We start from the raw sequence: 10638 nt of genomic DNA, 5'->3' as shown, positions 1-10638 counted from the left end.
CGTGGTATATTTAACACACAACACACAAAACGCAACAACAGGCACATGCCATATGTAGAGTTACATAAAAATTTCTGCAAAAAACGTGAATTTTGATTCCATGCACTACCACTTTGTACTCTGTTATAAGTTAACAACCAAAGCAAGTCATGTTTGTGAAGTTATATGTAGATTTTTTTTTTCCGTTTCCTATGTAGAGACAGACGTGATGTTTTTCTCCGTCCAATCTTGAGTCGGAACATTTGATGAGTTGATAAAATGTGAGAAAATTGTGTACTGTATTAAGCAGGAATCAGAATGGCAAAATTTGCATATTCTTTTATGTGCTAATTCATACTTAATAAATGTTAATCTATTGTAGTCTATTTATAATAGGTACGTTTTAATAAGAGCAATCATGAATGAGAGCTGCAATCAGATATTTGCACATTTCATGACAAGTATAAATTAGCACATAAAAAGATATTCAAAAGGTGCAAAAAACCAGAATCCTTCTAAATTTAGTAACAAGTTTTCATGACTTTTCTTAACTTAGTTAATGGTTGTATACCTAGTATATGATTATAGGACATGGAATTAAAATCCACGTTGTTTCCCATATCTATGTTCAATTACATTAAAATTTGAAGACATGGCGATAAGTATGAAAATTTCAAAACCATGTACAAATGCACTTTTGTCATCGATATCAAGTAATACTAACACGCTCGTTCATTCAGAATGCTATTAAATGATTAAATTCAAATTTCGAATCACAAATATGACTTTTGGGGGTTTTAATATCAAATACAGTTATCTAAAGGTCGGGAACAAAACAAAACAATATTTCAATTCCATATACATTGTATTCAAGGCAAATTATTGATAACCCAACTGAAAAATCAATTTAATTATCCTAATTCAATAGATATTGTAAAAATCGAATCAAATAAACCAAAATCAGGAAAAGTTAAACGATTAATTAAATTTGATTGTACGATTTGGTGTACATGTGATCTTTGATGTCACGTTTCAGAATGTCTTTTTTTAATGGGATAAAAGTCTACTGAAATACGTTTATCCACATGTGATAATTCAACTCCGATTTTCCAAGATCTGAAATGTTAAAATTCAAAGAAAGGGCTCTACCTCCGTCACAGAGGAGTCTAAAGGTCCTCACTTACCATCCGCGTCTATTTCATTATTACAGCATGTTGTAAATTTATTACATATTGAGAGGTAAAAGATAAATCTACATGTAAATGTTGCATTTACTTCTACCCAATTAATTCAAAATTAGCAACATTACATATCATATTCAACACACAATCCACAAAGCGCAACAACAGGCACATGCCATATGTAGAGTTACATAAATCTATGGGGAAAAAAACGTGAATTTTAAATCCATGTACTATCACTATGTACTCTGTTATAAGTTTACAACCAAAGCAAGTCATGTTTGTGAAGATATCTGTAGAATTGTTTTTTGTTTTTCGTTTCCTATGTAGAGACAGGCGTGATGTTTTTCTTTGTCCAATCTTAAGTCGGAACAGTTGATGAATTGATAAAATTTGAGGAAATTGTTTACGGTATCAAGCAGGAATCAGAATGGCAAAATTTCATGTTCTCTTTTGTGCTAATTTATACTTAATGATTGTTTACTTATTGTAGATTATTATTTATGGGGCATATTTACATAAGAGCAATTAGGAATGAAGGTTGCAATCACATTTTTGCACATTTCATGACATGTATAATAGCACATAAAAAGACAATTCAAAAGGTGCAAAAAAAAACAAAAAAACAACAGAATCCTTCTAAATTTAGTGACAAATTTTCATTATTTTTCATGACCTAGTAAATGATTATATACTTAGTATATGATTACAAAATCATGGAATTAAAATCCACATTGTTTCCCATACGTGTGTTTACATTAAATTACATTACAAATTGAAGACATGGCGATAAGTATGAAAATTTCGACAGTCGAAACCATGTACAAATGCACTTCTGTCATTGATATCAATTAATATTACCACAATCGTTGATTCCGAGTGCTATTAAATAATAAATTTCAAATTTCGAATCAAAAAAATGACTGTTTTTGGGTTTTAATAACAAATACAGTTATGTAAGGTCGGGAACAAAACAAAACAATATTTCAATTCCATATACACTGTAATCAAGGCAAATTATTGACACTGTGGAAATCAAATCAAATGAACCAGAATCAGGAAACGTCAAACGATTAGTTAAATTTGATTGTGCGATTTGGTGTACATGTGATCTTTGATGTCACGTTTCAGAGTGTCTTTTTAAATGGGATAAAAGTCTACAGGAATATGTTTATCCACATGTCTTAATTCAACTCTGATTTTCCAAGAACTGAAATGTTAGAATTCAAAGAAAGGGCTCTGCTTCCGTCACAGAGGGGTCTAAGGGTCCCCACTTACCCCCCGTCTATATTTATTATTTTGTAAATTTGCTATATAGCGAGAGGTTAAAGATAATGCAACAAAAGGCATATGTCATATGTAGAGTTACATAAATCTATATGGAAAAAACGTGAACATTAATTCCACGTACTACCACTGTACTCTATTATAAGTTTACAACCAAAGCAAGTCATGTTTGTGAAGTTATGTAAAAAAAAAAAAAAAAAAAAAAAATTCCCCGTGTACAGGCTGGCGTGATGTTTTTCTTTACTATGTCCAATTTCGAGTCGGGGCAGTTTGTATGAATTGAAAAAAATGTGAAGATATTGTTTACTATATTTAACAGGATCAAGTTTTGACACCATTGGCATATTCTTTTATGTGCTAATTTATACTTAATAAATGTTAATCTATTGTAGTTCATTTTATATAGGGCATGTTTTCATGAGAGAAATCGTGAATGACATCTCATATTTGCATATTTCATGACAAGTATAAACTAGAAAACTGACCAGTCAGCAAGGGCCCCGCCAAAAGAATTAAAAAAAGCTTTCTAATGATTCAAAATGTACGAAGAATAAGCAACAGCAACTGTATTCTTAAAATTTCAAGATAATTCCTGAACATTCAAAAACCTGAAAATAACATTAGGCAGTAAAGAATGACTTAACATTGAATGTATATTTAAACAATTATGAAGCTTGTGTTATATAGAATGCCAGCCTTCAATGAATGCAAATATCATGAAGGCTTGACCTTAACTTCAAACAAACAGCAGTTGCAGACAAAGGTTTTCATTAATCTTAAAGACAGATAAAGAAAAGCCTACTAAATTTTCTGCAGCAGGCTAGATAATTAATCCCAAGGGATTAATTGTACCTCTCTCATCATTTTCTTTTAAAGTTACAATAAGAACTTTTTCAGTATTAATGATAGAATGGGGTTTTTATACAACTACCTTAAAAATTAATAATATTCTTGAATTAACATAAGTAAAAAGTAAATCAAAAAATCTTCTTTACTCTATTTCTTGTTTTTATAATTCAATGAAATCATAACTATTAAACAAAAATAAATTATGAAAATTTATATTCAAATCCACATTTCAGAGTGTTCATAGCATTCCAAATTGACTTAACTTCAAAACAAACTTCATTTGCAGACAGAGGTGGTAATTCATCTCAATGTGACAGATAAAGATAATGCTCTGGATTTTCTTCAGGAGGAAAGCTAGTTAATCCCAAGGGACTCATATAGCAGCATTCAGTTTACAATGGGAACATCTTCAGCAGTTATCTCTCTTTGCCAATGCATTCTTATATAAAGTTATAGGAATGTAAACCACCCCAGCTCCAAACCAGGGGACATAGAGAACCAAACTTAGCATCAAAATATGTATTTCTGCCTACTGAACTACCATACCAAATTTGAACTTGATTGCAATTGGGCAACCATAAAAAAAGTTGCCCATTCATTCTTATGCATAGTTAAGGTATCTACCCCACCACCCCAGCTCCAAACCAGAAGACATAGAGAACCAAACTTAGCATCAAAATATGTATTTTTGCCTACTGAACTACCACACCAAATTTGAACTTGATTGGGCAACCATAAAAAAAGTTATTAGAAAAAAACAGAAAATTTGTGGACGGAAGAGTGACAGACGGACAGACAGACAGACGGACAGACAGAGTGATTACTATAGGGCACCCGCAAATCCTTGCGGGGCCCTAATTAGCACATTAAAAGACTATTCAAATGGTGCAAAAAGCCAGAATACTTCTTAATTTAGTAACAAGTTATCATGACTTTTTATGAATGGTTGTATACTTAGTATATGATTACAAAACATTGAATTAAAATCCACGTTGTTTCTCATATTTATGTTACTTTAGCAATGAATCATTATTTTTTGACAGATATAGTCTCATAACTGCAACATTGTGTACAAAGATATTGAGTAACGCGCGTTAGCGTGTTATGAAAGTTTGTATCACACACCGTTGCAGTTATGAGACTATATATTTCAAAAAAACTATGGACAAGTGTCGCATAATATTTGGTCCGCCTCGTTTAAAGGTCCGGCCGGACCAAATACGATAATATATTAGGTCCGCCTTTTATAAGAAAAGGTCCGGCCCGTATAAGAAAAGGTCCCCATCCGTTTTAAGGTCCGGGTGGTGCAAAATGTTTTAATCTTAACTTTAACATATGAAATTAAAGAAAGTTAGTTTACACAATAATATAAGAAGGATTTACCCTGTTCTGTTTTATTTTTTGTACAGATACATTTACCTCTAGACAATAATCTACTCGTTTAGTGTGCGTTAAGCAGTGCCGTTTAGGACCATGATTTCTTACAAAATAATGCCACAATTATTGTGCAAGTGTTTGTTTTTCCTTAGAATTTTCTTTGTGTAAATTAGTACGATTAAAGGTGTGAAATATGTCGGTGTGTATAGCTAATAAAACAATGGGGGTGTGACGTATTTGTTTACCTGACAGGTACCCACAGGTAGAGCCCGCGGCAGGTGGCGCTGTCATTGAATGGTCGGTGAACCTAATGATCATGTGTTAGCTTTACATATCAATAGATTTGATTTTTTTTAATTAATAAATTATGCTAAGGAACAAAATATTGATGCGTACACTTCAAAACTGTGACATCTGCATGTATAATAATTATAACCATATAGTCTTTATTTGAATATTTAAAGCTAAATATGGCGTATCTGAGCTAAAACTTAAAAATACTAGATTAAGCGTAGATTTACATGCGATTTGATATTTGTGTTCAAACTAAAATTTTCACCGATATTGAACTTAAATATCATCACGTTTCTATTAGTTAAATTCAAACTAATTGAATTAAAATTGTGTCTGATATTTAAATTCCGAGTCGATAAGAATCGGTCATTGTTTGAAATCTCTGATATCTATATATGAAACGCAATTGATTTAAATTTCGGTGATGGAAAATTTTAAAGAATAAATTATAGATTGTTTAGTAAATCACATGTCTTGGACATAAGTTCGGCGCAGTCTTTGACATTTAATTTAGTGAACATTAAATGTAATGAAAAAATTGCATGCTCATTAAAGTCTGTTAATTAGACTTAGTGCTTCATGTACAGATGTATATATACAGAATTTTTATATTAAAAATGTTGTGTATAATATTTTTTTTCAAAATTCCATTTCTACGTACATGTACCTGGTAAACATTAAATTGCTGGAGAGGTACCTAGCAAAAATTCCGGAAATGAAAAGAAATAAATGTCGGAAAAAAAGACAAATTGTCGGAAATAAAATAAGGAAATGTCGGAAATGCCATGCCGATTTCCGGAAATGAAATGCAGCGGTCTTATCTTTATATAAAGTACCAAAACAAATTAATAGAATTTTTTTTTATATTTTTAGTCTTAATTTATAAAAAAAAAAAAACAAAAAAAAAAAAAAAACGCCTTATATGACTTTAAAGAAATTTCTTATCCCAAGTGTGGAGTTTAATTACACTAAGTAGCAGAAACATTATGGACGGGGTACATCTCTCTCATTAAAAAAAGAAAACGACGACAGACAGAGAGATGAGAAATCAGGGATTTCCAGTTGCTATTTTTTAGAATAACAAGTGGAGTTATAAAAACTAAAAACTTGCTTATAGTCAAATGGCTTAATGCTGGACACAGAACGGAAGTAGATTTACGCTGACAGAAAGCGCTGTGCGCTGCGCTTAGCGCTTAACAAAAGGAAACGACGACAGACAACGGATAAATTTTGATGAGAAAAGCTCACCTGACCCTTCGGCTGACGTGAGCTTAAAAGTAGCAGGGGGACCTTAATACGCACCAGAAGAAAGGGCCAGCGTTTCGTTTTGAAAATAGTTTTTTAATAAAGAATAGACATTTGCTAACTTAATTTCCAACAAGTGATTACTGTATACTAATAAAAACTGGAAAACATAAGAAAATGCATCGACAAAAAAGATTGATTTATTGATCAAATGCTGCTTAATGTCCCTCTCGAGAATTTTTCACTCATATGGAGGCCGCCAGATAGCTACAAATTTTGTCCTTTACTCGCACTTACGGCCATTGAGGAGTGAGGGATCTTTTTCGTGCCAGCACCTACTGCAACACGGGACCCCATTAGTACGTTTTCATCCGAAGGACCGATTTTCACGTCCCAGAAAGGGATTCGAACCTGCGATCATTAGTGTTGACATTAGTGTATTTAAACGACAAATAAGCATGTCCCATCTTCCCGACAGAAAACTCGATCAATAAATCTATACATTCCTTTATTTATGTATTAATTTCTTACTTGTTTACTACATTCTCTTGGAGGAAACACTAGCTATTAATACGACTTTGTATCCTCAATTAAATTTAAAACAATACCGGTAGTTTTTCAATTAATATCGAATGAACACAGGCATACAATTTGTATAATAGGCCGAGGGCGGACCTTTTCTTATAGAGCCAGGCGGACCTAATATGTTATCGTATTAGGTCCGGCCGGACCTTAAAACGAGGCGGACCAAATATTATGCGACAACGGTCAGCCGGCTTTGATCACCGGTGGCAGGAGAGCTCAGATGGTATAGCACCTGACCGGAGTTTCGGGGAATCTGGGTTCGAATCCCGGTCAGGTCTGCTGCATTTTCTCCTCTACCGTTACAATTGCTTAAATTGACATTTTCAACTCTTCTACCTTGACTGCAAATGTGATTTATATTTTGAAACCCATGAATTATCCTTCGTGTTAGCTACACATAATGGAAGAGCCAATATAACAGCTTCTGGTCAATGTGAGCCTGATTTACGTTACAATTCCTCGGCGTTCAAGGATTGTGACGTCAAAATAAAGCGTATGCTTTAACCTTTTGACACCCTTTCAGTGTGATGGTGTTTTGAATGCAATATTTCCATTCACTTTATATGCAAAGAAACATGTGTAATGTAAATATACTACATTAAAACTTGGATCCATTTGGTTGATTGTATGTTGTTCAACGCCCCACTCCAGAATTTTTCCCTCATATGGAGACGTCACCGTATGCCGGTGAAGAGCTTCAAATTTAGACCAGGGCCATTGAGTGCCAACGCCTAGCGTGATACGCACGTGAAAGGGGGGGGGGGGTAAACCAACAAAAAAGTTAACCCCCAATTTTCAGTACCTATATTATGTATATATTTGCAAAACAAGTGGGGGGGGGGGGGTTAACCCCCTCCCCTAGCCCCCCCCACCCCCCGGTTCCGACGCCTATGCTCAGAATGCTTCAACACTAGTTCTAGCTTTTGTGGGCGCGCTTGATTTGTCTACACCTTACACCCAGTGTACACTTTTCAATAATAAAGTGCAAAAGAGTATATCTACACCCTGTGCAGGGCATGTGTAGGGAATTGCACCAAAATTTCGATATGGCTGTCAAATGCTAGAATTATTTTTCTGCATTTAAGTTGTCAAGTATTTGATAGTTTGATTGTGATAAAAGTAATTTAGTGGACCATGTTTTGTGCCTTTTTTGAAAAAAAATTGAAACGCTTGGTATTTTGTAAAATAAAAAATAAACAAGTTTGGCAAGAATTAATGGTTGATAAAGTTACTTAATATTTTAGACTATGGCTAAATATTTTGTATAGAGGATTGCCTTGGTGGCTAGGAATATGTTTTATAAATATTTCTTTGTCTTTTCATAAATTGTTTCGTTTTTGAAGGATTTAAAAAGTTGTTCACATTCGTAACAAATATTTTTAAAAAATCTTCTGCAAATAGAATCCCCTAAGCTGGTTGAAATGTTGACGTCCACATTGAATATGCTACACTACACCAAATTTCACTTGATTACAAGGTGTAAATTGTCTACACCGGGAGTAGTATGGTGTAGACAAATCAAACGCGCCCTTAGTGGTTCTTGAGAAGATTTTTAATAGATTTTCATGATATATATTTCAATGGACCCCTCCAGCCCGAGAGTTACGATTTAAATAATTTAGAATCTACACTACCCCAGGGTGCTTCCAAATAAGTTTCAGCTTAACTGGCCCATTGGTTGTTGCAGAAGATTTTTCCTATACTCAATGTAAAACTGGGATTCCTGTTGTGGCCTCGTCCTGTCCCGGGGGTAGTGATTTGAACTAGCTGCAGAACTGAAGGTCTCCGAAAAAACATATTGACAGTGGGGTCTGTCAAATATTTTTTTTCGGAATGCTACAATTCTGCAGCTAGATTTGAACAATTTAGAATGAATACTTTAATTAGTACTATCACAGCATGCTTACCCATCAGTTTTCCTATCCCAATGGTTCTTGAGAAGAAATTTTTATAGACTTTTCCTATATTTCAATGTAAAAATTATATTATCTATTTAGGCCCCACCCTACCTCAGAGAGTCATGATTTGAACAATTTAGAATCTACAATACCTTAGCATGCCTCCACATAAATTGCAGGTTTTTTTTGGCCCAGTCGTTTTTAAAGGGCCCTATCCTATTTTTGTCTTTTCTTGATTATCTCTCCTTAGAAGGGACCTCGGTTTTTCGCTTTATCAATTTGAACTTCCCTTCACCAAAAGAAGCTTTGTACCAATTTTGGTTAATCTGACTTAGTGGTTCTTGATAATTGAAAATATGAAAATTTATAGACAGGCGGATAACTGACAATAGATGACATTAGAAAAACACACTCCAACTTTCAGCTCAGGTTGGCTAAAAGTAAGAGAGAAATAACTGTAACATTCTAACAAATTATATAATTTTTGACGAAGCTTCTGATAAGAAATGCATTATTCAAATACTATTTTTGTCTCTCTTTTTTTTGTATCCGAGAACATAACAAATAGGCCTTATAAGCGAAGTACGGAAGCCTATTTAGGACCTATCAAAAATATTTTTGTATTCGATATAACGAATTGTCGAATTTGTCGTTACAACAAATTCAAAATTTTGTTATAACAGATTAAATTTGTTAAAATGAATTTGCAATTTGTATTTACGAATTCTGAAATTTGTAATGACGAATTTAAGTCGTTTAATCAAATTTGACAATTGGGGCCTATAGAAAAGTATTTGTGAATTTATCACAAATTCAAAAATTGTAATAACGATTTTGATCTGTTATAACAATTTTTTGAAGGGAATTAATTCGTTATTACAATTATTTGAATTCCTTATAAGAACTTACAACAAATTTAAGATATCTGTTATAACAGATTTATTCCGTAATAACGAATTCCAAAAAAATATTTATATAATGAATTCGTCTTAACAAATTCTACAATTTGTTATATCGAATTCAAAAATATTTTTGATAAGTCCTAAATGGGCTTCCGTACAGATTTTTTTAAACAGAGATTTTGTCAAATTATACACATCAGGGACCTTTATACTTAGTATATATAGGCCCCTGAAACAATACGTATGAAAAACTTTTATTTAGCGAAAAAAAAAAATGAAGGATTACTCGAATAATTTTTTTTTCAATTTTAAATTTCAATAATATATTAACAAAAAAAGTGGAGGTAATACCTTCTCGGAGACCCTCATAAATATATATTCACCTGGGGTGCCAGGAGCTCCCTGGATCAGATAAAAATTGATTTATAAGCCATGATGAAGACCCTGCCAATTCTGTTCTTTCAAAAAACATACATGTATTTCTTTTTTTTTTAATTTTATAGCGTAAAACCTATGTGAAATATATACACTAGTAACTAAAATATAAAGAGTATATTCAAGGAATTGGATAAGGATGTATTTCTGAACAATACCGGGTACCTTGTGGTATTAAAGCAGTCCGTTCTTCTATTTAAATTGATCAGGGGTTAGCGCGAACGCAGACCCCTACACTAAAAAATTACGTGCCCGAGTAACCCGCATTTGGGGTTATCGCAGACTTCAGCCAAACCGGAGTGCAATGGTAAGGCCTCGATCTGGGGGAACCACCTTGCTGATCATGGTATCCCCTGCACCAGGTAAGTATGATTTGAAAAGGGCTATAAAGGTATATATAATATCTTTACTAAGCATTATTTAAAGTAGTAAAATTTAAAAACTGCAAATTAAAACACTTTTTCTTTTGAAAATGCAATTAAATTCACCAATAATAATTAAATTTTAAATTTACGTTTTTACGTTTTTGCTAATGGTGTAAAAATATTTTAAATTTTTTCCGGGTATCAAAAAATAAAATATATTACTTATATCTAGCTTGTCTGG

The 10638-nt window shown here is 33.0% G+C and overlaps 1 non-coding gene across 1 annotated transcript; it reads right to left on the bottom strand.

Annotated features, from left to right (window-relative positions):
- Positions 1-10238: 10238 nt before the first annotated feature.
- On the bottom strand, positions 10239-10402 carry LOC134240447 (U1 spliceosomal RNA). Its single transcript, XR_009986448.1, has one exon. It is a non-coding gene; the product is annotated as a U1 spliceosomal RNA (small nuclear RNA).
- Between the last annotated feature and the right edge of the window lie 236 nt (positions 10403-10638).

The sequence above is a fragment of the Saccostrea cucullata genome, unplaced genomic scaffold, assembly GCF_032062105.1.
Source record: "Saccostrea cucullata isolate Sc308-1 unplaced genomic scaffold, CSIRO_AGI_Scuc_v1 ctg246, whole genome shotgun sequence".
Classification (NCBI taxonomy): Eukaryota; Metazoa; Mollusca; class Bivalvia; order Ostreida; family Ostreidae; genus Saccostrea; species Saccostrea cuccullata.
The sequence above is the reverse complement of the archived record's forward strand: the minus strand, read 5'-3'. Positions and strand labels throughout refer to the sequence as shown.